Source organism: Camelus ferus, chromosome 2 (genome assembly GCF_009834535.1).
Source record: "Camelus ferus isolate YT-003-E chromosome 2, BCGSAC_Cfer_1.0, whole genome shotgun sequence".
NCBI lineage: Eukaryota > Metazoa > Chordata > Mammalia > Artiodactyla > Camelidae > Camelus > Camelus ferus.
In genome coordinates this window covers 43,334,068-43,361,097 of record NC_045697.1, presented here as the reverse complement: position 1 = coordinate 43,361,097, position 27,030 = coordinate 43,334,068, and positions in this window count along the sequence as shown.

The following is a 27,030-nucleotide window of genomic DNA, read 5'->3' as shown; positions in this document are numbered from 1 at the left end:
GGGGAAAAAAAAAGTAGGGGGGGTGGGGGAAATGAATGTTAGAGAACCATTTGCCCCTTGGTTTGGTTACTTTTTGTTAATATTCATAGAACTCGCCATCAGTGCTTTGGGTCTGAGATAGTAAGTCTTTCCAAATGTCCATGACAAATACTGAGTTCAGATATTTCTCTAGAACTTCCATGGAGTTATAAAAACTCATTTTATTTCATTGAATTTGTCGTGCAGCTCTATCCTGATGAATATATGACACAGAGAGAAACAGAACAATTTACTGCACTTTCCTTTTTTATTTTTAATTTCAAGCCTAGTTCCCCTATGCATTTGGGATACAGAGGAATCTAAGATTTTCAATATGTACAGTTATGTGCATTTTAACAAACTTTAAACTTCAGAGATTAAAAGCCTTCCTGCTCTGCAGTATGCTAACTGCTGCATGTATAGTAATGAAGAATTGAGAACAGGGGAGAGAGAAAAGCTCCTGGATGACAATTATGCTTTGGAAAGAGAATTTAGCTTTTATCAAGTTTACTGATAATCCTGAATCTTCATATGGACATGGGGCTCATTTTCCTAAGATGCCTGCCAGGTACACTTCAGGATATTAAAAAAAAAGCAGGGGCATATATTTTCCCCCTACATTCCCCACCTCCAGTGGAAACCAGTTTAACATGAAACTATCGATATTGACAAACTTGAGGGGATAGGTTAATGAGGGTTGTTTTTGTATGGAGAAGAAAAATGAAGGAAGAACAGAATTTCTGTATCTTCTTTTTCTGAAAGGGAATTTATCAATGCTTTTTAGTAACTGGCAGTATTTTTATTTGGAAGGGATAAATTCCTTTGTAAAATGCAAAGCTGAAAGCATCTTTACAGATCCTCTAACATTGAGTTTCTCACCTAGGCACTAGGTGCCTAGTGTTTGGGAAGTGTTTTGGGAATCATAAAGTGCTGATAAAATGTTAGTATATACAGCCAAAGATTGATTATTTTTAATATGACTTGAGTTTCAGCCAGATCTCACATAATGTGCCTACTGAGGACACAAAATTTACTTGCTTCAGCTCATTGAAACTTCAGTGTCCTCCACACATACATTAAAAGTAACAGCAACACATACAGGGTTATACCCAGGGACTGTCTCTCACGTGTGGGAACCAAGTTTGTCAAAGACGATCTCCAGCTGTCCTTCAGGGTCTTTATCCCTTCTTACATCTGTTTTCCCTTTCAGCTTTTGGGCTTCGCTGGGGCAGGGACTACTTGGCTCATGTTTTTAATCTCCACAATCACCTAGCATGTTACCTGGCTCATCCTAGGTTAGCAGTAAATACTTGTTAAGCTGAATTAATGGATTCTGCTCTGTCGTCCAAAATGCTGACTATGTCATCTGGGAATGTTAGCAGCAGCCTGTCACCACCTCCTCTTAGTTATTAATGATGCAAAGATTCTTCCATGGTATTTAGTCCTCTATTTATGCTTGGAATAGAGAGAGAGTTGGGAATGTATGTGCTCTAATATTCCTCACAGCTTCCAGGCACTTCCCAGCATTGCTGTTGGAGTGGGCTTGGAGCGCTGACAGATCTGGGTATGGATCCTGATTTTACTGCCTGGTTGTGGTGTCGCCTTGGGAAAGTAACTTAACTCTCAGGGCCTGAATTGGAGGTGCTCAGTAAATGCATGTTGAATAAACTAATGAATTAATACTCTCTAAGCCTTATTTTAATTATCCCTAAAATGAAAGGAAATAATACATACCTAACAGTGCTATTAAATACTCTATCTAGCAAACTCAGGAAGGTAGAAAATTATTCTGATGTCTTACAAACATACTTTTGGATATTCATCGGTCATTCTTTTCTGTCCTTTCTACATTTTCTTGTAATCCTTCTACATGCTTGTAATCTTCTGAATTCTCTCTTTATATATATATATACGTATATATATATATTTAATTTCAGGGAAGGCTAACAATATTATTTTATGTTTATATGATTCCTTATGTTTCTACAACATATTGTTTAATTTTACCCTCATGGTAACCACATGAGGGTATTAAGGTTATTTTGCAGATGGGAAACCTTTTTCCTAGTAAGAATTTGACTTACTCAAACTTATGGCAGTAACTTAAGTATGACTGGAACCTAGATCTCCTGCCTTAAAATCTAGTAAAGTTTGCCCTTTGCCCTGGTACTTTCTCAGCAAACAGGATTTCTAAAATGGACCAAACATTTGTTTATCTCTGCATCCCAGTTCTTTTTGATGAAACACAAAGGAAAGGAGACTTGAGTCCCCAGCTGATTGTGTGGCTTTTATGCCAGGACATTTAAGTTACTTTTTGATCTCAGCAGTTTGTTTGTGAGTGGAATGAGGAAGAGGAGAAATGGAGAAATAGTCCATTCAGCCAGACAGCTGTGTTTGTGTTTGTAGCTGTTGATGTGCGCACAGGGCTGCAGGAAAACCCAGTTCACTGACGGAATAGCTGGTCTCATGGTCACTGGGTATCATAGGTCTTAAGAACATCACAGCCTCCCTTACGGGTGTTTGGGGACTTGCTGGAGCATGAGAAAAGTTTAGAAGATACAACATAAAAGTCCTACTCAACCCAAGATTTTTCAACCTAAAGCAAATCCTCTACACCCCCTTCTTTTTGTGTTAGACCTGTTCCTTCCCAACAGACTCAAATAAGCAGTTCTGTTCTGGTTATATTATATTCTGTAAAAACTTCTGAGGTTTTCATCTTCTGCAAAAATTATAAATTTTCTGAATGATAGTAAACACTGGCATGATTTAATCTATTGCTTTGGAATGGATGGTATAATTAAACTAACTCAAGCTCTATTTCTTTGTCTTTACAATCTCTGTGCTATTATTGTTTATTTAGAATCTACTGTTTCAAGACAGACATATGTAGTATCACAGGGGTGAACCACACAAATTGTGCCACAGCTAGTTTGAACTGACTTATGTAATTGTAGTTCTCTGAATTAACTTCTGTGTAGAATATAACGTTTATCAAAGGATAAGAAATACAAATGTAATTATTTGAAACTTAAATATAATTAAAGCACAACACCATCTGCAGAAAATGTTGTAAACATAGAACAGCAAGAGTTTTCTGGGAAGAGTATTTATTATTGACTAAGGTGGACCATTGGCACCATCCACCCGTGGTGTGCTGCTGGGAACAGGTCTTTTGTTGAAATGGTGACTGATTTGAGCTCTGGTGTGATAAGTTTAATCTCTAATAGAGCATTCTGTTACAAGGGTAACAAAAATCTGCACCTTCTATAACGTTCTTGGTCTCTAAGTGAGCTGACCCATCAGCAATTGTTCTTGTTGGGGGTGGAGTAGATGCGGAGAGAAAACACGGGCTGCCCCTGGGGTCCAGCCCTTTCAGATGGGAGGCAGTGTATTTAGAAGTGAGAAATGACTCTGGACCCAATCCGCAGCATTGGGTTCCCAGGTCTGTCACTGATTCTTGGTACAAATGTGGGCAAATTACTGAGTCTCTCTGTGCAGAGTATCTTCATCTGTGAAGTGAGGATAATAATAGTACGTGCCTCACAGAGATTTTTGTAATGATTAAATGATACAGTGCATGTCAAGTGCCTGAACAATGCCTGGCACAAGGAAAACACTCAATAAACAGTAAGCAATAGTTGCCCTTCTTTGTCTAATGGTCGTTAAGGGTATGATAGAAGTGTGTTAATCAACAAAGACAATTATTTCATGGGTTTAAGCAAATGCTATAAAATATTTATTTCAGAGACTGATCTTCCAGTTTAAGTGAATGTTGGGTTTATCCCATTAGCAGTATTTTTAAAAAGAGCTACATCATCTACATGTCATTCTAACTCTGGATGCACAAGGGACTGGATTGGGTCTGAATTCACATGATAGGTACCTTTAATTGCATAGTAACTCAAATTCCCAAGAAAATCCATGGAAGCAACCCAATTATAAGGGATGATTGACTCTGAGGGGAGCTGGTCCCCTTTAATAGCCTTTAATTATTCTTTGCCATCGCTCAAGTTTAGTTGAACAGATTTGCATTATGGAAAATACTTGATTTCCCTGAACTTGCTGCCTAGCAATTCATCTTTACAACTAGTATTCTAATTATTTTCATCCTCTCATGTTCCTGTTACCACACCTCTCTGTCCACAATGAAGTTAACTAATAGGGTTATCAGATTGAAACTTTATTTTAAAGCAGTTCCTTCTGTTCTAGCTTCCCAACTCTAGCTCAGCTTTTAACACCTTCCAGAATCTGGTTTCACTTCCACTTTAACCTTATTTTTCTTAACTTACTCATTAAGACAGTCTCTTCACTGTACAAGCTCATTCTCTCTGCAGAGCTTTTCTTTCCCTTTATCTCTAATATCTTTTCTCCTTAGTACAGGGGAATATTGTCTCCAACTGTTCCAGCATAACATAAAGAAGCAGACTCAGAGAGTGAAAGGACTAGTCTGAGTTGACATGTTTAGCTTGCTGCACGGCAGAGCTGATCCTAGAATTCTGATTTCTAGTCTAGTGACTTCATTCCTACAGGCTATTGCATTTCGGTTTCAGAATGCAGATGGACTTCCCTTCCTTCGTGGGCTTATGTAACTAGGACCTGCTTTTCACTTACCTCCCAATAGACAAGAGACCCTAAAAACTCTTGGAATCAATGATGTTGAAGCTGGTGTGCATGTGTGTCTGTGTGTATATGCTGGGGAGGCGGAGTGGAGAATAAAACTGAGGGACAGGGTGATAATGAACTGACAGAGTACTTTTGTTTTGAACAAGTATTTGAAGATACAACATTTCAGTGAGTTTCTTTCTTTTGACCTGGTTTCTTCTGTCCACAGACTTGCACACCACACCAGGATCCCTTTCGTCACTTTTGGCCACTGGCCACACAGTTTGGAATGGTGATTTTATTGCTTCTGACTGGCATTTAAAAAACGGGCTTTGCCCTTCTCTCACCTATTTTCACTGAACAAAGGCAAGAATGGGATGCTGATATGTTCTAACTTTCTTTTTAAGTCCAAAATTAAATGTTAGTCTCCCAGATTTCATAGTAAGAGGCAACACAAAATGTAAATAAAGATATTTCAATGGAACTTTGATAGGCATAGTATTTAGATATTGTTCACACATAGGATGTGGTTATTTTTAAATAACTTGTGTCAGCCTGGTTGAGTCTAAAGAATTTATATTATTTAAGTACTCAATATTAGTTAAAGGTATGATTAAATATTTAAATAGTGAAACATGACTATCAAGATTTCTGACTATTTAGACCAAGAGAGTCTTAGGACACATGTATGTAAGGAAAGATTCTTCAGGAAATTGGAGTAAAGCAAGTCCTATTTTCATGTAAACTTAAAAAAAATACTGGGAAATTAAGATACATTTTAAACTTTGAACATGTGTGTTTATTTCATAGGTTGAAACAAATGCATACATAATTAAAGAAAAAGCTCAAAAGGACAGCTGATTTCTGCCACTGCCAGGCTCCAGATCTAGAATTTCTAAAGACAGAAGTTTGGGTCTATGCATGGAGACAGCCTAAATGTCCATCAACAGATGACTGGATAAAGAAGATGTGGTATATTTATACAATGGAATATTACTCAGCCATAAAAACTGACAACATAACGCCATTTACAGTAACATGGATGCTCCTAGAGAATGTCATTCTAAGTGAAGTAAGCCAGAAAGAGAAAGAAAAATACCATATGAGATCTCATATGTAGAATCTAAAAAAACCCAAAAACAAACAAACAAAGCATAAATACAAAACAGAAATAGACTCATAGACACAGAATACAAACTTGTGGTTGCCAAGGAGGCGGAGGATGGAAAGAGACAGACGGGATTTCAAAACTGTAGAATGGATAAACAAGATCATACTGTATAGCACAGGGAAGTGTACACAGGATCTTATGGTAGCTTACAGAGAAAAAAATGTGACAATGAATATATATATATTCATGTATAACTGAAAAACTGTGCTGTACATTGGAATTTGACACAACACTGTAAAATGATTATAAATCAATAAAAAATGTTAAAAAAAAAAAAGAGACAGAGGAAGAATTTAGGAGAATGGAATTATCCCATAAAGACTCACTATTTACGAATACAAAAAAAAAAAAGTTTGGGTCTATGATTTGGCTCACCTCATATTAGTTTGGCAAAGTGTAGGAAAAATTGGGATGATGTAGATTCTTTTTGCCTCACACACATTTGTTTCCCTCTGGCTATTACAGTGATCATTGAATTCAATCTAACTTCAGAAGCACTGACTGAGTGCCTAGTAGGTATCAGATTCTGTGCTGGGTGCTCTGGGTGATCCCAAATTAAATAAGATGCACTTAAAACTGGTGGGCAAGCCAGGCCCAGGAAAAATAACATAATATTGTTTTTATACTAGGGCTATGAATGGAGTAAGCAAGTCTCTCTTGACAGAGGAGAGCTTCACAGAGAAGTAGACGTTGCTAGTGGTGGAGTAGGGAAAGTCATTCCAGGCTGGGGGCCAGCAGGGGCCGTGATACATCTCGGAAGGCCAAGAGTCCAGGTGGGATGTGAAAGAGATGAGGCTGGAAGGTAAGGGCAAGGCAGGTTACTAAAGGCCTTACCGGCATTTTAAAGGGGTTGGACTCTCTTCCGTGAGCAATGGAGGAACAACAACACTAGCAGAAGCGTATGGAACACATGGAAGGAATGCTGATGGTGTTGCTTTCTGAGGACCCTTGGTCTTCTGGAAGTAAACAGCAAAATTTCTGCTGAGCCTGAGGGTTCGGCATTGAGCTTGTGATCCTGAGGACAGCGTGGGTAAGTGCTGAGTAGTCACTGTAGGGGAATTAGAAAGGGAGCCAACCAGTGATGAGCAGGAGGATAGGCGACTCACATCCGGCTAAGGATGAACCATCTCAAACTTGTCATCTGGCTGATGAGCACAGTCACACGGACCTTCTGTGGCAACGTTCAGCAGTCAAGGTGAAGATAGTGGGGTTGTTATTACTGATTATTGAGCGTTTCACAGACAGCTGTTTTTCGATGTCCCCCTCAGTCCACAAAATGCCTGTAGTCCCTCATCTTTCATCGAGATCTATGATGAAGGCCAAAAATGTGCTGGGTGTGTCCTGAGGGGTGGGGGTAGAAATATTTTACCAAGAGCAGACATTCCGCCTTTTTGACAAGAGACAAATGTTTCATTCAAATGCTGCATTTCGCATATTGGAAACTGTGATGAATTCTTGTGCACCTCTCTGCCTAGTTCACAATGTCAGGCCCAGGCATTGAAACACCTCAGGCTTTCCTCGCAAAATTAAATTTAATGTTACACCCTCCAGTAGAATGGTGCATAAATCAAGCATTTGATTTGCATGGACTATAGCAAGCAGCTCCCTTCTGGACAAATATAAACCCAACTCTGAATATTATGTCAGGGACAGGAACAAAGCAATCTAAGACTTCCAATAAAAGTCTGGTACCAAGTGTAATTCATGTTGGTATTACACTGCTCTGTGTCAAGCCTGTTATTAAAACTCTTGTTTTAACCTCCTTTTTTCATTTCAAAAGAAAATGTTTTTCTTGACCTTCCTGTATTCAGAAAACCAGTGCACAGTCAAACCAGTACTATTTATAAACTGGTGTCTACTAGCGACAACCATGGGCATATTTATTTTCTTTCTCCATCTACCCCCACCCAACATAGAGTACAGGAAAGGGGTACATATGAGTAATCAGATGGAAAGAAACAAAACAAAGGGCATGGAATAAAATACACCATGGGAGATGAGGAAACATGGATATTCACTAATGCTCTACCTCTGGTCACAGTCCCAAGAAAATGCTAAGAAAAATCTCAGAGCAGACAAGTTTAAAAAATGGCTCAACAGATAAAGTTAATGTACATTTGGATGCAGAACATGCATTCAGTTCAGGAAAAGTGAGCCTAAATATACATCACTGGGTCTTGTTTCTGGCTGCCAGCATATGCTGAGTTATACATTTTCCTCACTCATCTTTTCACCATCACAGGGTCTGCACTATTTTTTCACTAAAAGTAAAATCAGTGTGATCTGAAATTGAGTGAGGCCCTAAGAAGCATTGTTACAAATGCAAAATGAGTCCCCTGAAGTCCCCAAAGAACATAAACAGATTACAAACTTGCACAAACTCTACTCTACATCAAGGCCCGTCGTATTTATTCTGGAATGCTACAGAGGTACTACAGACAGGGCCTGCTTCCGAAGCCAAGTGCATTTCCAAGAAGGCACAGCTGTCTGGAACGCATAACCAGGTGAAGATGTGAGCTTGAGAGCTATACTGATGATTTGGTATCTGCATTGTGATTCCTCCCAGCTGTCCATGAACAGCTGTTAGAATCTGGAATGCTTCAAGCTCTGAATAGGTGAAAGCAGGTGTCTGAAAAAGTAAATTTATGATGCTTTAAAGATAGTAAATTAGGAACCATCCACTCATTTTTGAATGGAATACATCAATAAATATTTATTAAATGGATACAATATGCCAGTCACTGAGATAGGTACTAAGAGGGATGTAGAAATGAATTAAATCTAGATTCTACTTTCAAGGAATTTAGGTAATATAAATAAAGATAAATAAATAAATAGATACACACACACACACACACACACACACACACACACACACACACACACACAGGCATATGAGATACAGAGAACCACCATACAAGGTAGAGTGTCATAAGACACATAGATCCAGTTCTCTGTAGCATGAGGACACATTACATCCAATTGGAGGACATTAGGGAAGGAAGAGCCGGCAGGATTTGGTGATGCAAAATAAATTTGGGCAGGAAAGGGAAATCCATTGTAGGTGGAGAAGGGCATGGCCAAACACGTGGAAAGGGGAAATCCCGTGTAGACACTGTGTAGTGATGAATAGCGATTAATTCCACAAAAGGGACAGAAGATTGAAAGGTAGATGGGATGGGGGATGGCCGCTGAACACTGGACTAAGCAGTTCAGACTTTTAAAATTAAGCAATATGGAGCCATTAAAGATTTTTGAGCAAGGAAATGACATAATCTAATTTATACTTTAAGAAGATTAATGTGATCATAGCATATAAAGTAGATTAAAGAGCTGGAAGACTGGTATTAAGGAGGCTGCTGAGCCCTGGAGAGCAGTAACGAAGGCCTAAACCAGGGGAGTGGCAGTGGGAATAGACAAGGAGGGACAGAGCATCATACACATAGAATCCACAAGACAACCACAGGTTGGTGAGCAACAGGAGAGGGTTGATGGGCTTCAGGACAAGCTGTCCCACACTATGGCACCTTTGCATATTGCATATTTAAGCTGAAGGAGTTTGAAAAATGGCAAAAGGAGGAAGGTCACCTACCCCCTACCCTACCTTTCTCCCCTGACACAGGCCATAAAACCCTCATATGAGAGGGGCCCTCCCTGTATCTGGAGCATCCTTATCTCTGAAGGCAAAGGGACATCAAGAACGATCCTAACAAATAAGCTTTGCTTAGTTTCCCCAAATTGCTACAATTACTTTGTACTCTGTGACCTTGCATATTCCTCCAAACTGTCCACTCTTCCTCAAACCTAGCATGAAATACTCAGTTCTGTTTCTTTGGGTCCTTATTTCCTCTTGAAGTCTCCCATGTCATATAAAACTTATATTAAATAAATCTGTATGATTTTGTCCTGTTAATCTTTCTTCGTCAATTTTACTTTGCAGACCCAGCCAGGGACCCTACGAGGGTCAAGGAAAACTTTCTGCGGTTTTGATAGGGTGAACAGAAAAATCTTAGATGTTAACAATAAAAGCTCAAAACCTTTACATCATTTTTTCCTGTATCTGGAAAAGCTGGATGCTTTCATAGAACAGAATGGTTGGTTGCTCAAAACATAATTTACAGGCACCTGCTCTTGTAGTCTCCCCATTTCACACAGTCATTTGGATAATGTTGAGGGACTTATTCTGAGCTGGAAGAAAGAGGAGAAATGAAATGTTTCTAAATGGTTGTTGTGGTTATAAAATCAACATAAAAGTTGTTGGCATTTATCATGCTGATTATTCCTCTAATATTTTTAGAAGCCGTCACAGAGAGCCAGAGTGTAGCGTGTCCCACATAGAACAAGTGGATAATTGCAGGTACACTGACCTCGTTGATCACAACTTAAAGATTCGTATTGGAATAGAACAGCATCTAGTCCAATCCAAGTTTATTTTGAAAGTACAGTCAGTCCACTTCATGGATCAGGTGTTTTCTAATTGACTGAAACCCCAGGCAGGCTGATCTCCAAGCCAGCCTGTCAATACTCATACAGAGGAAGCCAGTGCCGCCCCCGACGCCATCTCTCAGGCCCAGTGATTAACTGTGCATCGGTCATTTAGCATAATAAATGCAATGTCCCAGTGATGGAGTGTTGCCACGGGCCTCCTGCTGTGGAAATAAATGCCCTCCCACCTTGGCATGCTCAGAGCAGACACAAAGAATTTGCTTTAAAAGTATTAAGGAGCAACAAGTACCCTTTTAGTTTTGAAACAGAGTCTTGATGTAGTTAATCCTACCTGTCAGACGGTGTGGAATGTGCTGCCTATTATCTCTGCCTCTGAATATGAAATACACTATTTTAGTGGGAAACAGAAAATGATTCTTCGGTGATCACCATGAGCCCGTTTGCTAACATTTGACTTGTACCAGCTTTTAGAGAGTGTTGCTTCCAGTTTGGGAGAAATCGGATAAAGCCTAGAAATTGTGACTATGGAGGGACTGAGGACTCCATTTTGAAAATTTCTTCTCTGCTCTGAGAATCAGAGAAGGAAACGTAGGTGCTGCAATTGTAGTCTATTTATCACTAAACAAGTGCTAAAAGGCCCTTGTTCTCTCTGAAGATTCCTCAGCCTATTAAGGGAATGAGCTATATTTAATTTGTCTGTCAAGTTTCTGATTTTATGAATTTATTAACCCGATAAAACAGCTAGTATAATCCGGCTATTACTTCTACTTGATGCCTCTCCCTAGATTGTTTGATCTCGGTTACTGCTACTGTAAAAGAGACAGGGTTTTATATAAAATGAAGCAACTGTTTGATCAAATTAGATGATATCATGTGGGGGAGGGTACATTGAAATCAGCATCCTCACATCTCGTCTGGCCATCCCCAGAAATCTGCCTTTGACCTGCAATAAACAGTTGCAGTTCTTAAGCTATTTAAGCCTGATTAAGGCATTTGTTATGCATTTGACAGTACACAATAATGTATGGTGTCAATTCTCAACTGTCATCATCATGATTAAAAAGGCTAGAAGACAGTGACCCCTGTGTGGAGCAAGTTGTAATAAATAATAAGGATGCCAAGAACCTCTGATACAATCACAGAATTCAGCAAAACGAATAAAAATCCTAGCAGGATTTTTAACCACAAAAGTTACTAAGCAAATGATGCTGGATTTTCTGATTAACAGACATTGCTTCCTGTTGTCCAGCTATATAATATCCTCACTTGTTAGGGGATCTTGTTATGAATACAAATGAGAAGAATGCAATTTACTTCAGAGAAGCACCCCCCGCATGACCTCCTTGTTAAAGTTTGGCTTATTGGAAGTTTTTTAATTTGGAAAATAATTTAAGTTAAGGGAGGCAGTGCAATCAAAATTCCAGCTAACAGAAGACTTTAGCATGAGAGTAAATGGCTAAACCAGTAAGTAGTGCAGCTGGGTTACAAAATCTTATGGGCATTTTTTTTTTAACAGGTCTGACAAGTGTTCATTGGCTCTTTCCTTGTCAGTCCTAAGGAGCCAAGTGACAGCAGTGAAAGTCAGCCTCTCATCTTGAGAGCCTCAGAAAGCGTCAGTGTGATGTTAAACGTCCAGTCCGGCAGACTTAGTCCCTGAATTGTCTGAGAAATTCTCCCTATGCTGAAGCCCACTTTTAAACAATGATGAATCTAATAACAGCAGCAGCAACAAGAAGAAGGACCACGGCTACGGTTAAAACAACGTCAATCACAACTTTTATTAAGGACCTTCCGTGACCCAAGCACTGTGTTATATACACTTTGCATGGACGATCTCTTTACTCCTAACATCAACAACAGAGGTTGGTACTGTTATTACCTCTGTATTAGAAAAGAGGAAGAAGGTTAAGTCACATGCACTGGCTAATAAGCGATGGATTTGGGCTTCAAACTTAGGCAGTCTGACTTTCATTCTGTTCTCCCATCCATTATGCTGTAAACCCTCCCTAAGTGTAAATCATATAGACAGATTTTAAAAATCGAATCTTATTTTAATCATGGAAGAGGATTTTTTTACCTAAGAAATTCTTAAAGTTATTCTCTTTATAAAATGATTATCATCTATTTGATACTGAGCAGGACCCTGTACCCACCCCAACCCTTGCCTCTTGTTTATGGAAGAGCTTAAGTCTCCCAGGCCTCCATGGGTCACAGAAGAGCTGGCTCAAGCAGTTGATTAGGACAAACCTGCAGGCGTTAGGGGAGGGCAATTAATCTGACCACCTATCTCAACAATTAACTGAGATTATCCCTGCTCCCCCCAATTTCCCTTTAAAACTTTCATGGCTGAACAGAATCTTTGGACATTTTTATTTAGGGGAGATGCTAGGTTCACCAGATTGCAAGCATTCTGATTAAAAGCAACTTGCCTTTTTGTTACCAAGGCTGTTGCCCCCAGGATCATATCTCTACCCCTCCCTCAAACAGAAATCAATTACTCTTATCTAAGTCTCAGGAGGCAGCTGCAGAGAAGAAATAAGAACTGGTTAGAACCAATGGCACCCAGGATGGTGGAGGATTTGACTTCCAGTCGACCTCGAGCCTCATTGTACGCTCATTGTAATGTATGTGCATGCTAAACGACACACCCACCAGGGCCTTGACAGTTGATGATTTTCATGACAACAACCAGAAAAGCCCATACGAGGACTGAGAAGCCCATATGAGGAATGATTGGCTCCAGCACACTGGGAAGGAGGACATGATGGTGGAAGCCTCCCATAAAAGTCCACATGGCCCCAGCTGCAGACAGAGTTGTCTCTATCGCCATCTTGGTTGACGGCTACTCTGCCCCACCAACTAATTCTTTGCATTTACCCTTCTGAGCAATAAAACGGCTGTTCAGTTCTTCCTCTGTCTCTGCTGTGTGAATTCTTTCACAGCTGGAGGCAAGGACCCACACTTCGGTGGGCTTCCTAATATAGGGGACTCACTATCTGCTAACATATTCATTTAAAAAATATTTATTAAGCATCTGCTATGTGCCTGGCACCGCTGATGCTAAACAGATAAAGGATAAAATAGGGAGCCTGGTTTTAGAAAATCCTGTGTATGTCTACTAGGTTAATTTAAGCTAAGGCATAACTATATTCATATATCTATCTTTCAGGCATAATCATGGTCTTCATGGTTGATATGATGATAGTGCCCATATTTATATGGGGCTTAATCCTAATAAAGTGTTCTTAAATATATTTCATACGTGGCTTACAATTCCCTGAGAGGTAGGCAGGGCCTGTTGATTATTCCTAATCTATATTTGAGGGGGCTGAAGTTCACAAGGTGAAGTTCCTTTCCCTTGGGTCTCCTGGAGTAATGCTCAGGAATGGTCCGACCCTGTGCCAATGACATCTGTAGAGGCCCCTCCCATTTTGTTTTTGATGCTCTATATCAAGCGAGGTATGAACTTTCCTTTATGTAAGCAATAGTCCTGGTCTTAAAGACCTTTTATTGCATTTATTTCCTTCAGTTGGGCCTGATGGAAGTCAGACTGACTCTTAACTGCGTGGAGCCCCGGGAGCAGGCCCACTCCCCTCCTGACTCTGGCTGCCTCCGGAACTGCGGTGTGAGCAAATGAGGTAAGTACGAAATATTCCTGCACCACTGGCTCCGTGCTCTCCTCATATTCAATCATGAAGACTAATGAATCCGAGATGATTGCAGTGGTAAAAATCCCAATGCAGATTTTTGCTGTCCTTACTAATGAGAGAAAAATATAGTAGACCATTGGCCTAAAGGCTCCAGATGCGATTCCTTTGTAACTTAGAGTGCATTAAAAAAGCTTCAGTCAGCAAGATAAGTTAATTTTTTTATGACCTTTATAAACTCTTTTAGCCTGTATCTCAGGAGCTTCTCTTAAAGATTAAATTTTTAAAATCCTTTTAGCTCAGGCCGACATAGCATCTGAGTCCTTTTTTTGCTTCAAAGGCTATGTCCAAAATCTATAAAGAAATTCTGTTCTTGACAATTATTGTCAAAGTAATGATTAGGTAACATGTCATTTTTAGTTTTTACTGTTCTTGCCTCTATGATAGTAATCCAATAGAGCTCACGTCTTCTTAATGTAAAAGTTGTGTAAAAGATGCATCACTCCCAGCTGACTTTGCCTACATTTGCAAATTCTTGAAAAAGCAAATTGAATTGTCACTGGTAGCACTTCTTTCATGTGACGATCGTTGGGTTAAAGTGGGGATGTGGGGCATAGATATCAAGACTTCATCAAAAGAAAAAAAAAAACCCTCACTCTAAGAACTATAAAGTCGTATTAATCTGTATTAAGTCCGTGGGCTTTGGTTGACCTCATGGCACAGTTACCCAGACATGATGGGTGTAATTTTGCAGGGGGAGGAATGTTAGAGGAATATGAGGGCTGTTCATTAATGGCATCACAGATTTAATTTATTGCACAAAACACATCATTTCTTCTAATCTCTTTGGTTGTAGGGTATCTGTTTCTTTTAACACTGTTTTTGACTGGCTTGATTGGTGACTGCAAGAGTCATCATCCTAGGCATCTGTCACTACTCCTATTACATCTAACCTACTGACCCAGAAAATCTGTGGTTGACACAATTGATTTCTCCATAAGATTCAGTCAGCATTTATTTTATGTTTGACATCCACCTACAAGGTCCCACAAAAACTCAGTTCCTACATCTGTGTCAGAGAAACATAGCCCTTTATAAAAGGTGCATATCCTGAAGTGAGGGGCTGGAGCAAAGCATGAGTCTTGATTGAATGATTCACTGAAGTAATTGAACTTATTAAGATAGATATGTAGGTTTAATTAGGTCCCATTTGTTAATTTTTGCTCTTACTTCTATTGCTTGGTTAGACAGCCCTAGGAGAACATAGCTGTGGTTTATATCAGAAAATGTTTTGCCTATGATTCTTCTAAGAGGTTTATAGTGTCATCTTATTGTTTAAATCTTTAAGCCATTTTAAATTTATTTTTATATATGGTGTGAGGGAGTATTCTAACTTCATTAATTTACATACAGCTTTCCAGTCCAGTTTTCTCAACACCATTTGCTGAAGAGACTGTCTTTACTCCTAAAAATAGACTTAACCTATGACCCAGCAATCCCACACCTGGGCATATATCAAGAGGGAACCTTAATTCAAAAAGGTACATGCACCCCAATGTTCATAGCAGCACTATTTACAATAACCAAGACAAGGAAACAACCTAAATGTCCATCGACAGATGACTGGGTAAAGAAGTTGTGGTATATTTATATAATGGAATACTACTCAGCCATAAAAATAATAAAATAATGTCATTTGCAGCAACATAGGTGGACCTGGAGATCATCATTCTAAGTGAAGTAAGCCAGAAAGACAAAGAAAAATACCATATGATATCACTTATATATGGAATCTAAAAAAAAAAAAAGACAAACAAACTTATTTATAAAACAGAAACAGACTCACAGACATAGAAAACAAACTTATGATTACCAGGAGGAGAAGGGGGTGGAAGGGATAAATTGGGAATTCCAGATTTACCGACACTAGCCACTATATATAAAATAGATAAACAACAAGTTCATACTATATAGCATGAGAAACTATATTCAATATCTTGGAGTAACTTATGGTGAAAAAGAATATGAAAACAAGTATATATATATTCATGCATGACTGAAGCATTATGCTGTACACCAGCAATTGACACAACATTGTAAACTGACTATACTTCAATTAAAAAAAATATATATATACACAAAAAGATAGATATATATGAGCTTTAGTGACTAGGCCACTGAGAACATGAGTGCCAACCTTATGTGAGTTTTGCCTTTGGAAATAACACCACCATCACCACTACCACCACCACCTACTACTACTAATGTTGCTGCTGCTGCTAGTACTAAAATAAAGAGAAAGGCTCACGTTACAGGATTTATATTTGCCCCATGTTACTTTTTCTCTGTCCGTCTTGGAATCCCTTCTCCCTCGCTCCAGAAAGCATCTTGGTTTCAAACTAGAATACACAAACCACATGCTTTAAATAGAAGCTTGACAGTTATCTATTACTTTCCATCTATATCTCTATGCAACCTCATTATATAAAAAGGTTACATGATTTTTTTTCTCAAGGCATATAGATAATTAAGTGCCAGATTCAGAATTCAACCTCAATTGTTTATCTTATAAATAAATTGACGTCTTCCTGTATATCCTAAAATCTAATGATCTGACTTGATCATGCATCATGCCATGAATTTTGCTGAGAAATGAGCAATGGGAAGGAACATGAAGGTCTGTATAAAATTGCAGTAGTGGTCTTTGCTTACTGAATTCACATATCTAGGTAGGTTAAATTATTTTTCTTTTTTATCTCATTAGCTGAGACTTCTCAGTTTGGCTGAGCTTCAGGTCTAATCAGATCTACTTAATATTTAAGACTTTTCAGTATTTTTCTAGTAATCAACATCAATATTTTATCTTCATTTTCAGGAGTTTGATGGTAATAAGCCAGGGCCACATTTTCTAGAGAACTTCTCTTTCTAATTTACCATAGAACAATATACAATGTTTCATTAACCATATACATGACTGGCCAGAAAGCTCTTAAAGTGAATATCCTTTTAAATTTCTTCTCATTCTACTAAGTGTTGTTTCTACTCCACAACAAGAAATGGTGAGTGTAATGATTTTGGAGAGAAAGCAGCATCACTAGTTTTATCAAAGATGAAACACTTCCAGGGATCTTGAGGCTGACTTTGGCTACAGTGCCACCATGAAAGACCTGAAGATCATTATTTACTAGAAATAAAGGAACAAGGCAGAAATCGATTACTACGACAATAGATTTATGTTTCCATTGCTCTCTATATACATCTCTATTTGTCCTAACTTCATGGGGAAGATATTTAATACATAATGGAAGGAGGCTGTTGCTTTTGATTTATTTTTTGTTTATTATTTTTGGCATTCCATGGAGAAATTCTGGAAATCAATACTGTTTGTGTGTGTGTGTCTGTGTATTCCGGGCACAGCGTAGGTTAAAAGGTTCTGAAGGAAAGGAAACTTCCTCTACTTGCTGAGTACTCTTTTAATAAGTAAATTATATTATGCACTCATTGAAGAGAGCTGATTTTCTTTATATGTTTTACATGAGATTTTGAGCACAGATACAAAGGCTAATTTAGCCATAATCTCAGCAAGATAATGCTTTGTAGTGTTTAAGTTTTTAGACTGTCTCCCCTTTTCTAGAGCCCATGCAGTGCCTCTCACTAATCCTAGCTAATTTTCTTTTTAGCAATTTATTAAAGAGTTAGGATGTATCTTAGATCCATGTGATGGATGAAGGCACAAATGCAGAGATGTATGGAATTTTACATTTATTTTGAATGAATAAGTAGATGGTTGATGATGTATAAAAGATAAGACGGACTCCTGTAAAAATACTTTATAATTGAGCACTTGGCCTTAAAAAAAGACAGAAGTAGAGTCAATCAGCATGAATTTGTCAAAGCTATGTAAACAGAAAATTGTATTTAAAGGTAGGCAGGGATGTATTTTTCTGTTTCACAAATTTATGACAGTTAGATAGAAACACAGAATAGAATGCATGCAAAGAGAATGAAAATAATGACTGCTCAGTGTTAAATAATTGTAGAAGAGAGTGGATAGAGCTGGAATACTCTTAAGGACCCTTGAAAAACCTAATAAAAAATAGGTATTTGACCCAGATTGTTTTTTATTTTTGAAAACAGTGGAGTGACATGGTTAAAAGTGTGCAGATTAAGGCCTAACCTGTGTCCGGGGAACCCTGAGAGGTACTTAGGTCAAGTCTTGGCACTGCAAGTTTACAAGTGAGGAGACAAATTCAGAGAAGTTGCATAACAGCATTAACAGAGACATAAAACACATATTTTAGGGATGGCAATTGATAACCAGCAGCAATAAGTAAGTTCCCTTTTGGATTTGTTGAATGTTAGATGTAAAGGAACAGGCTCCTTAATGAAACTCAAACACAGAAACCTTCCTGTCTTGAGCAGATATGAGAACTGGAAGTAGAATTTCAGGCACAGGGGCTGCTTATCACTTGTCCCTGACCTGACCCTCAGTTTTACCTTCTCATGGACTTGACCTTCTAGTGAGGTTTCCTCATGTGGAACCCCTTGGCCACCTCTGGGCCAAGGGCCCCTGTAAAATCTACTACCCAAGCATGAACAGACCCTTAGACTTGGTAACCTCTAGCCAAGATGAGAAAGTCTTGGTTTTCAAAATTAAGGCCACTAAATACTAAAGACATAAGAAAAATAAAGAGAATTTATGAATTGATACTAAAAAGAATGGGTTTTTGACTCCATTCTAGCTAACTTGTTCCCAAGTCTTAGATTTTTGCCTCAATATATATCTTGTTTTCTAGGATAGCTACAGTCAGAGAAGTCAAGTACACCCTCTCTGAAATTTTTCCTGATATCTTGCCTTTCCAGCTGCTAACTTATTTTCACTCAGTGGACCCTGTTGTGATTTCTACCACTTCAGAACTGGTTCTTGGTAATATTGCCCTTTTTTTTTTTTTTTTTTTTCAGTTCAAGGATCAGAGAAAATTTCAAATTGACTCTTCCTACCCTGAAGTCCTGGTTTCTTGTCTGAGAGACTGCTTTACTGTTGGCTGATTGTTAGGACTGTGGTGTTGACCCTCTTTCCTCAAAGTATGATAATTCCATAACAATATACTCAGTAAAAAACTCACTATTAACTATAATGGGAGGAAACTTTCTTTTGCTCAGTGCCAGTGTGCTAGATATAGAGGTCCAAAGAAAATTAGGAATGTGAATTTGGGGTTTAGGAACAGGAGTTATGTATTCAGTATTTCTCATGATATAGACATAAGTCAGAGTGATTGGCACAGTTAAGATTTCCCTGGGGGAGTATTAATAATAAAATGCAGGCAGAGGGCAAAATCCTGAGAAATAATAAGGATAGGGGATTGCTAGAATACTGAGACAAGCAGAGCTGGAGCGAGTAGCAGTGTTGTAGAAATAGTGTAGTAAACGCCACATCACAGTCAGGCAGCATCAGGATTATAAAGGTCCACTGGGTTGTCCTCTGGAGATAATTGGTAATCTTTGCATAAACAATTTCTAAGGCTAGGTGAGAGCTATAAGGTTGCTTGGAACTTTCTTTATCAAAATGACTCCTATTTGAAAATTAGTCAACATTTTTAACTAAGATTTTTAAAAAAATTATATATTTTTATTGAAGTATAGTCAGTTTACAATGTTATGTCAGTTTCTGATGTACAGCACAGTACTTCATTCGTTCATAAACATGCATATATTCGTTTTCATATTGTTTTTCACCTTAAGTTTCTACAATATATTAAATATAATTCCCTGTGCTATACAGTATAAACTTGTTGTTTATCTATTTTATATATATTAGTATCTGCAAATCTCGAACTCCCAATTTATCCCTTCCCACCCCTTCCCCACCGTAACCATAAGTTTGTTTTCTATGTCTGTGAGTCTGCTTCTGTTTTGTAAATAAGTTCCTTTGTATCTTTTTTTTTTTTTTTTAGATTCCACATATGAGTGATATGTGGTATTTTTCTTTCTCTTTTTGGCTTATTTCACTTAGAATGACATTCTCCAGGTCCATCCATGTTGCTGCAAATGGCATTATTTTATTCTTTTTTATGGATGAGTAGTATTCCATTGCATAAATATACTACAGATTCTTTATCCAATCATCTGTCAATGGACATTTAGGCTGTTTCCTTGTCCACTAATTCAGAATACATTATTTATCTATCACCCACCAGTCCCTCAAGTTGGTTTAATTTGCATGTCTAGGGACACTCTTTCTATGTTTTGCTTTTATCATGAATGTTACTAAAAAAAATAGCCACCAAATACTAAGTATTTACTATGTGCATATATTGTGATTACATGGATTATTTTATTTGATTCTCTCACACACAAAACAACCCACAGGAATTGTTATGCCCATTTTATGGAGTAGAAAACTGAGATTCTGTTCTGAGGTGGCAGGACAAGGGCTTGAATCTGGGTACCTTTGTAAGTTCTTGAGCTCAACCACTACTTATACTGTTCCCTAATTATTTATATGATCAACTGTTAATACAATATGCCCTACACTTTTAAGTTGTGGTCCTTGGCTTGTGATTATTCAGCTTTCAAATTCGGTGCAATAAAAAATTTAGATATAATAAGTATTGCAATTTTGTTCTTAAGCTGTGCATGCATCTCCATTAATCTTAAATAATTGAGATGCTTTTAAAAAAGATCTTAGGTACTCTATCTACTACTTTTTGAAATGTCAAGCTACGAGTAATAGAACGTTGTATGATATATTAAAGCATTCTGGAAATCAAGTTTTAAGTTCAGAACAATCACATATTTTAAGGAACAAAATGATGATTACTAGTATTTTCCCCAGCAAGTAGGAAATTCCAAATTCCTTCTGTTGCTATTTATATTACTATGCATAAGATTCTACCCAATAGAAAGATACATTTTTAAAAACAAATGCACTTTAATACACTTTGGAATATATTGGTTTGTTCACCTTACTCCATTTTAAGCACTAAAATAGCCTAGCTGTGGGTATGTTACATGATCCCATCATTTCCTAATCTCTGATTTACATTTTCAATGAGAGAAGTTTAAAGGTTTTAGGAAAGAGTGATACACAAATCTAAGTAATGAAAATCCCAAATTTCTGAATGTTTCTGATGTTTTGAAATGTTCCCCTCATGTGGATATAAGAGATGAAGGTGTATTTATTGGAAAATAGGATCTCATAGGCCAAATGTCCAAATCACAACCATGTTGAAAATGTTTCCTAGCCTACTAAAATCAGAGTAGTTGGAGGAGTAAAAGTTTGGTAGGTAAAAGAAAAAGCTATCAGAGCAGAATGTCTTCTTTATTTACTCTGTAGCTAAAGAAAAGCTATTAGAGCAGAATGTTGACCAGAGTCCTGCTAAATAAATATATCACACACGAGCAGATCTTCCACTGCCCTCTGCGTGGCATTGAGGTCCACCTATTGGGAGTGTATCGGTTCTCGTTTGAACTGTGCAATCATAGTTCTAAAACATGCACTAAAAGAGCCTTATATATCTTAGTCACACACAATAAAAGAAAAGTTGCCCTGACTTTATACAAAATCAATAGACAATGTCTTCTGAATAAAAATCAGGCATTCTTGGAAATAAAATTTTCTACTCCATATTCACTTTCTTCATCTTCATCAATGCTCTGCACCTTCAGCTACAAATTGTAGGTATTTCTCAGCCTGCAGTACAATTGCTTTCTTGCAAATCTCTTTTCAGGCCAGAGGCAGATCAGCAATAGGGCTCTGATAAGAGCAAATGACTGGGTTCTGAAACTCCTAGACCTCTGAAACTCGCCCAAAGCAGATGAGTACCAGCCCAAGCCCCATCGTAGAACACACTGACAGCTGTCAGAGGGCCGACGTGAAAGTGCTGCTTGGGGCAAATGTCCCTCGGCTGTATGAATGCGGTCCTTTCTTGTGGGAGGCTGAAAACCCCGGGGCTTGCCGAGCTCGAGCTCCCGGGGGATGTGAACAGACCTGTCAGGTTGCCTGCGTCCTTCTTCCATCCCTACCACACGTGGGGTGCTTTCAGGCTGCAGAAGCTCTGAAAACACCAGAACTGGATTCCAACATTTATCAATAACAATTTATAGCTGATATATAGCTTTCTGGAAAAGAGTAGGAATCCACTGAAGCCTAACAATGCAGCTCCTACAAAGGTTTTTCCAGGACTGGGATCAATGTCATCGGTGAAATTTATGGGGAGCCTTGAACCTCTCTGAGATGCAGGGGGCATTCTCTGCAACCTTTCTTGGATCCCATCAATTATGGTCTAATGAGGTCTTTCCTGCCACAGGAAAAGCCTCTCATTCTGACTCTCTCAGTGGACCTGTACTAATAAAAACATCTGTTTCTTTATTCCAAGTGCAGCCCACTGAGGGAGAGGTCTCCAGAGGCTTCACTGACTTACCTATCAGGTTCTGACAAATCCCTGTGGTTTCCCTCCCTGGGTCTGTTTGCTCAAGTGAACCTTGAGGGCCAGACCATAGTTGCTGAGATCTCTCTGAGGTAAAAAACCTGTCCATAAAGTATTTCACGTTCCCTGCATGTTTAAAACCCACATAACAGACATATTAGACTGAATACTGTGGCAGCAAAGCGTGTTTATGGAAACAACCCAAAGTTGTATAGGAGAGGTGTGGACTGTGGTATGTTGAATACAGGTTTGCTCTAAATTGTTGGTCTCCTCATCAACAGTAGGGGTGGGTGCAGAACTGTGGGTGTTGAGGCCTTTGACTACTCTTCGGGTCGATTCTAGTTCATCTTGATGGTGCCCTCAAGGTTGACTTTAGTATAAACTAAACTTATTAAAGACCATCTCCTTGAGAGGCAGATCCAGGGTCACTCTTCGGAAATTATTGATGGATTCCAGCTTCCCTGAGAAAGAACTCAATCATTTAGGGAACATAGATTTTATTTACATGATGTACACATACAATAGACACTCACACACTTCCACATTTATACGCACACTTGTCCTTGTAAAGGTACAAATATTATACACATACACGTGTGTATGAATTCCCATGAGTTTTCAGAAAGATGTTTTAGGAATGTTACATTTTAGGAATAATACATCATTACTTGTCATGCTTTTTCTCTGGATGAATAATGCTTTATTTTCTTAATGTGATCATCGAGGCCTTAGGTCAGTAATGGGCTGCAGACAGAAGCCAGACTTCCTTCTAAGACTTAATTCACATCTTTGATTCACAAAGATGTCTCAGACTGCAATGCAGGCCTCTGAAGTAGTCTGGTTCGGGAGAAAATCTAGCTGGGATGAAATGGGAAGCTCCCACTTCATCAAGGCACAATCTGTCCTTTACTATCCTTAAACATCCTGATTGCTAGTTACTCTACTGTGGATCTTACACTTTTCAACATTAATAATTTTGGTGTCAAATTTAATATCATGAAGGCTTTATTAAATGACACAATGGTGAAGACATAGGTGAAGCCAGTCTAAGTACCTGTGTAATTTCCTACGGCTGCTGTAACATTACCACAGACTGGGCGGCTTAACACAACAAAAATGCCTTCTCTCACTGTCTGGAGGCTGGGAGTCTGAGATCGAGGTGTCAGCAGTGCTGTGCTCTCTCTGAAGGCTCTAGAGGAGAGTGTGTTCCATGCCTTTCTCTTAGCATTGGTGCTGCTGGCAATCCACAGGGTGCCTTTGGTGTTGTCCCTGTGTCTGCCTGTCTTCTCTCATTATGAGGGCACCAGTCATTCTGAATTAAGGGCTCAACCTAGTCCAGTATAACCGCATCTTAACTAATTACATCATCAGTGACCTTGTTTATCCAAATAAGATCACAGTCTGAGGTTCCAGGAAGGGCATGAGTTTTGGAGGGATGCTATCCAACTCAACTCAGTACCTAAGGGGGTATTATGGTCCTTCATTGAAACACTCCTTAATGCATCAAGTTAATGTAAGAACTTGTTACTTAGAAGAAAATAGGAAAGGTAAATATTGGGTGGAAGCAAGATGAGGAAATTAAAAATGTCAAAAACAGTCATGTTCAATGCAGTAGCCACTAGCCACCTGTGACTATTTAAATTTGAATGAATCAAAATTAAAATGAAAACTTCAGTGTCTCAGTCTCACTAGATACATTTCAGATGCTTGATAGCCACGTATGACTAGGAACTATCCATTGGACAACACACAAAATAGAACATTTCCATCATTCTATGAAGTTCTTTTGGACAGTTCTGGCCTAGAACCCATTGTGCATAGATTCTATGGTGGAGGTTCTCAGGAAAGGTGAAGGTAGGAGAAAGGCCTGGGAGTAACGTTGTAGTGGAAAGGTAACTCTAAAAGAGTGGGTGAAGGTGAGGCAAAGCATTTATATTATTATATGTTGTGTGAGGGAACTCAACCTCTGGTTATGGCTCTCATATCTTGACCCTAATATTTTGTCTTGCGGAGAGCAGGTACTCACAAAATATTTGTTGATCCATTGAAGGAAAAGATGAATACTTCAGTCAGGATGGACTGGTGTTGAGAACGCAGTGTTGTTTAGCAAATACCTGTACGCCGACTTGCGCTTGATGCATGGGGACACCTGCTTCTCATGCTTTGCTCTTTCACCAGCACCGTCTGCGCTCTACTCCAACTCACTGGGTTCCCTAGGAACACAGACTGTCTTCTCTCCCTTTCAAAAAAGCATAGGGTGACATTGTCACTTGTACCCTTTGCACTTGTGTTGGTTCAACGATTTCCCTTATGACTGTCATTTACGGTGCCTTCCTGTAAAGACACTAGCCACTGCTGTGCACACCTAAAGCTCTGTGGCAAACCCTTTCCTGACAACCTTTTGTCTCCCTAGAAGATGAGAAGAACAAATTACAGTTGGGTTTGAAAGGGTTATGTAACTTACCTTGCCCCCAGGGTTTTGACAGCCTCCTGTTGCAGTTCCCCCTGACTGGAGGGTTGATACAGCTCATTTTCCAAGTCTGGATTTACTGTGATCCCTTGTCACAGCTCTGTGATGAGGGAGGAGGCAAGGGAATTTTCATTAGTGCAGTCAATATTTGTAGTGGCTCTCGGTAGTGATCCGCCAACAGACATACATACACACACACACACACACACACACACACACACACACACACACACACACTCACATGTGCTGATACATCCCTATCTATTGTCGTCAATATAGAGAGCAGTTATTCTATAAGTTCCAAAGCAAGTTTGGAAGACCTCCCCCTAATTTCTCCTATTTTTTTCTCTCAACTCAACTTTGATTGTGATGTAGATACAAAGAGGAAGGAACACTTTTATTTAACATTGCATAACACTGGGGAAACCAATAAGCATATTAAGTAAATAAGTCACCAAAAGGCTGTTGCCTTTTGAAAATGTTTTGGACAGTATATCTTGTATTACTTGAATGCAAAGGACTACTATTATACAGTATGCTGGAAATACTGTGAATGATGAGTAGAATAAAATATTTATCAAATAACTTATCTCAATTTCAAAAGCTAACAAAAGACTTCTAATTTTCTTTTTCTTTTTTTGGATAATGAAACAAATTTTGCAAATTAAATTCAAAGCACTCAAAATTACATTGACTGAAAATGGATTAATTGTTACCTGGTGTCAGAGGTGGGATGGGAGTTGGTGTTGACTGCAGAGGAGCAGCATGAGGGTAAGGGAACTCTTCTGTGTCTTGATTGTGATGGTGGTTATATGAGTATACATAATTACCAAAATTCATCCAACTGTGCACTTAAAATAAATGACTTTTATTATATGTTAATATCTTAATTAAAAAGTTAACATAAAAATTCACGACATTCAAATTGCAAATCAGAATTTACAATGTCTAGAATGAGTTAAGGAATAAAGGCTTTCAAAAATTAAATTGTAAAAAAAATTTTACCATAGGGGATTTTTCAAGTCTATAACTAGACTTGAAATGAGTTTTTCTTATGAAATACTGTTTGGGTAAAATTGACACCATAGCTAGATGGCAGAATTATTAGACCTCTCGGGCACACAGAAGAAGGTTTCCCTTGCTGGGCCCTGCAGTTGGCTGGGGCCTTTAATGGGTTCAGTCCAATGGACTGTTACTGAGCTTGACATGTACACAGTAAAAAGCCTCCACGTGACCCACTAGCTCTCTTGCTTTCTGCCTCAGCAATCTGGAAGCCACCTGCTGAGACGGCAGCATTGCAAGAACACAGAGCCAGTCTCAGCCAAAGACACTGTGACTTCCTGGGATGGAACCGCTTTACCAAACTGCATTGGACGTGTAGCATGAGCAAAAAATGAACTTTTGTTATGTGAATGGATTGAGATTCAGGGGTTAAGTTGTTACTGCAATTTAACATAGCCTGTGCTGACTAGAACAATATGTTGCCATGATTTTGAAATCCTCAGAGTTTAATAGTCAGGAGTCATTTAAAGTTTGCCTCACTGGAGAGTCTGGATTTTGACAAACATACTACTAGTAGGCACTGTTGATAAAAGAGGAATTCAGTTGATGACCTTCTACTTGGTAATTCACATGTGAGAAGAGAGAGATTGGGCACTAATAAGCCGAGTAGTCATTCCTGTATGTCTTCACCATCTGGGTGTCCTGGGATATTGTGAGAATACCTACTAATACCTTCATCAGAGACAGAATTCACCTGGAAACCCTTGACCTCCAGGTTAAAATATATAAGGTATGAGCCTAGTGTTTCCCTAATAACACAGAGCACGTAAGACAGTGCAGAGAATTTATCAAATGACCTAGGGTTCAAATTGAAGGCTGCTTGTTCGTCCCTTTGTTGCTTTCTGTGCACTCCATGCACCTTACCTCCATCACTACTTTGCTACCTTTTACCATTTTTACATCAGATCATTAAAAGATAGGGTCTGGTTTCTCATAAAAGAAATGAATCCTTGGCCCTGTTGAAATTATTGCCTCATCTTTTAATCCAGCATTCCTAAGTGTATCAGCTGGTGAAATCTTTTTATCACTGTTCACAATTAGTGAACATTACTATTAGTAAATATTCAAATGTCTTAAAAGAATTTATTTTGGAAGGAACACTGGCCTTTGGGGAATATAACTGAAACACCAGTTCAGCAAATTACCAGCAATACAAAGTAAAACCAGTGAAAGAATGTATTGATC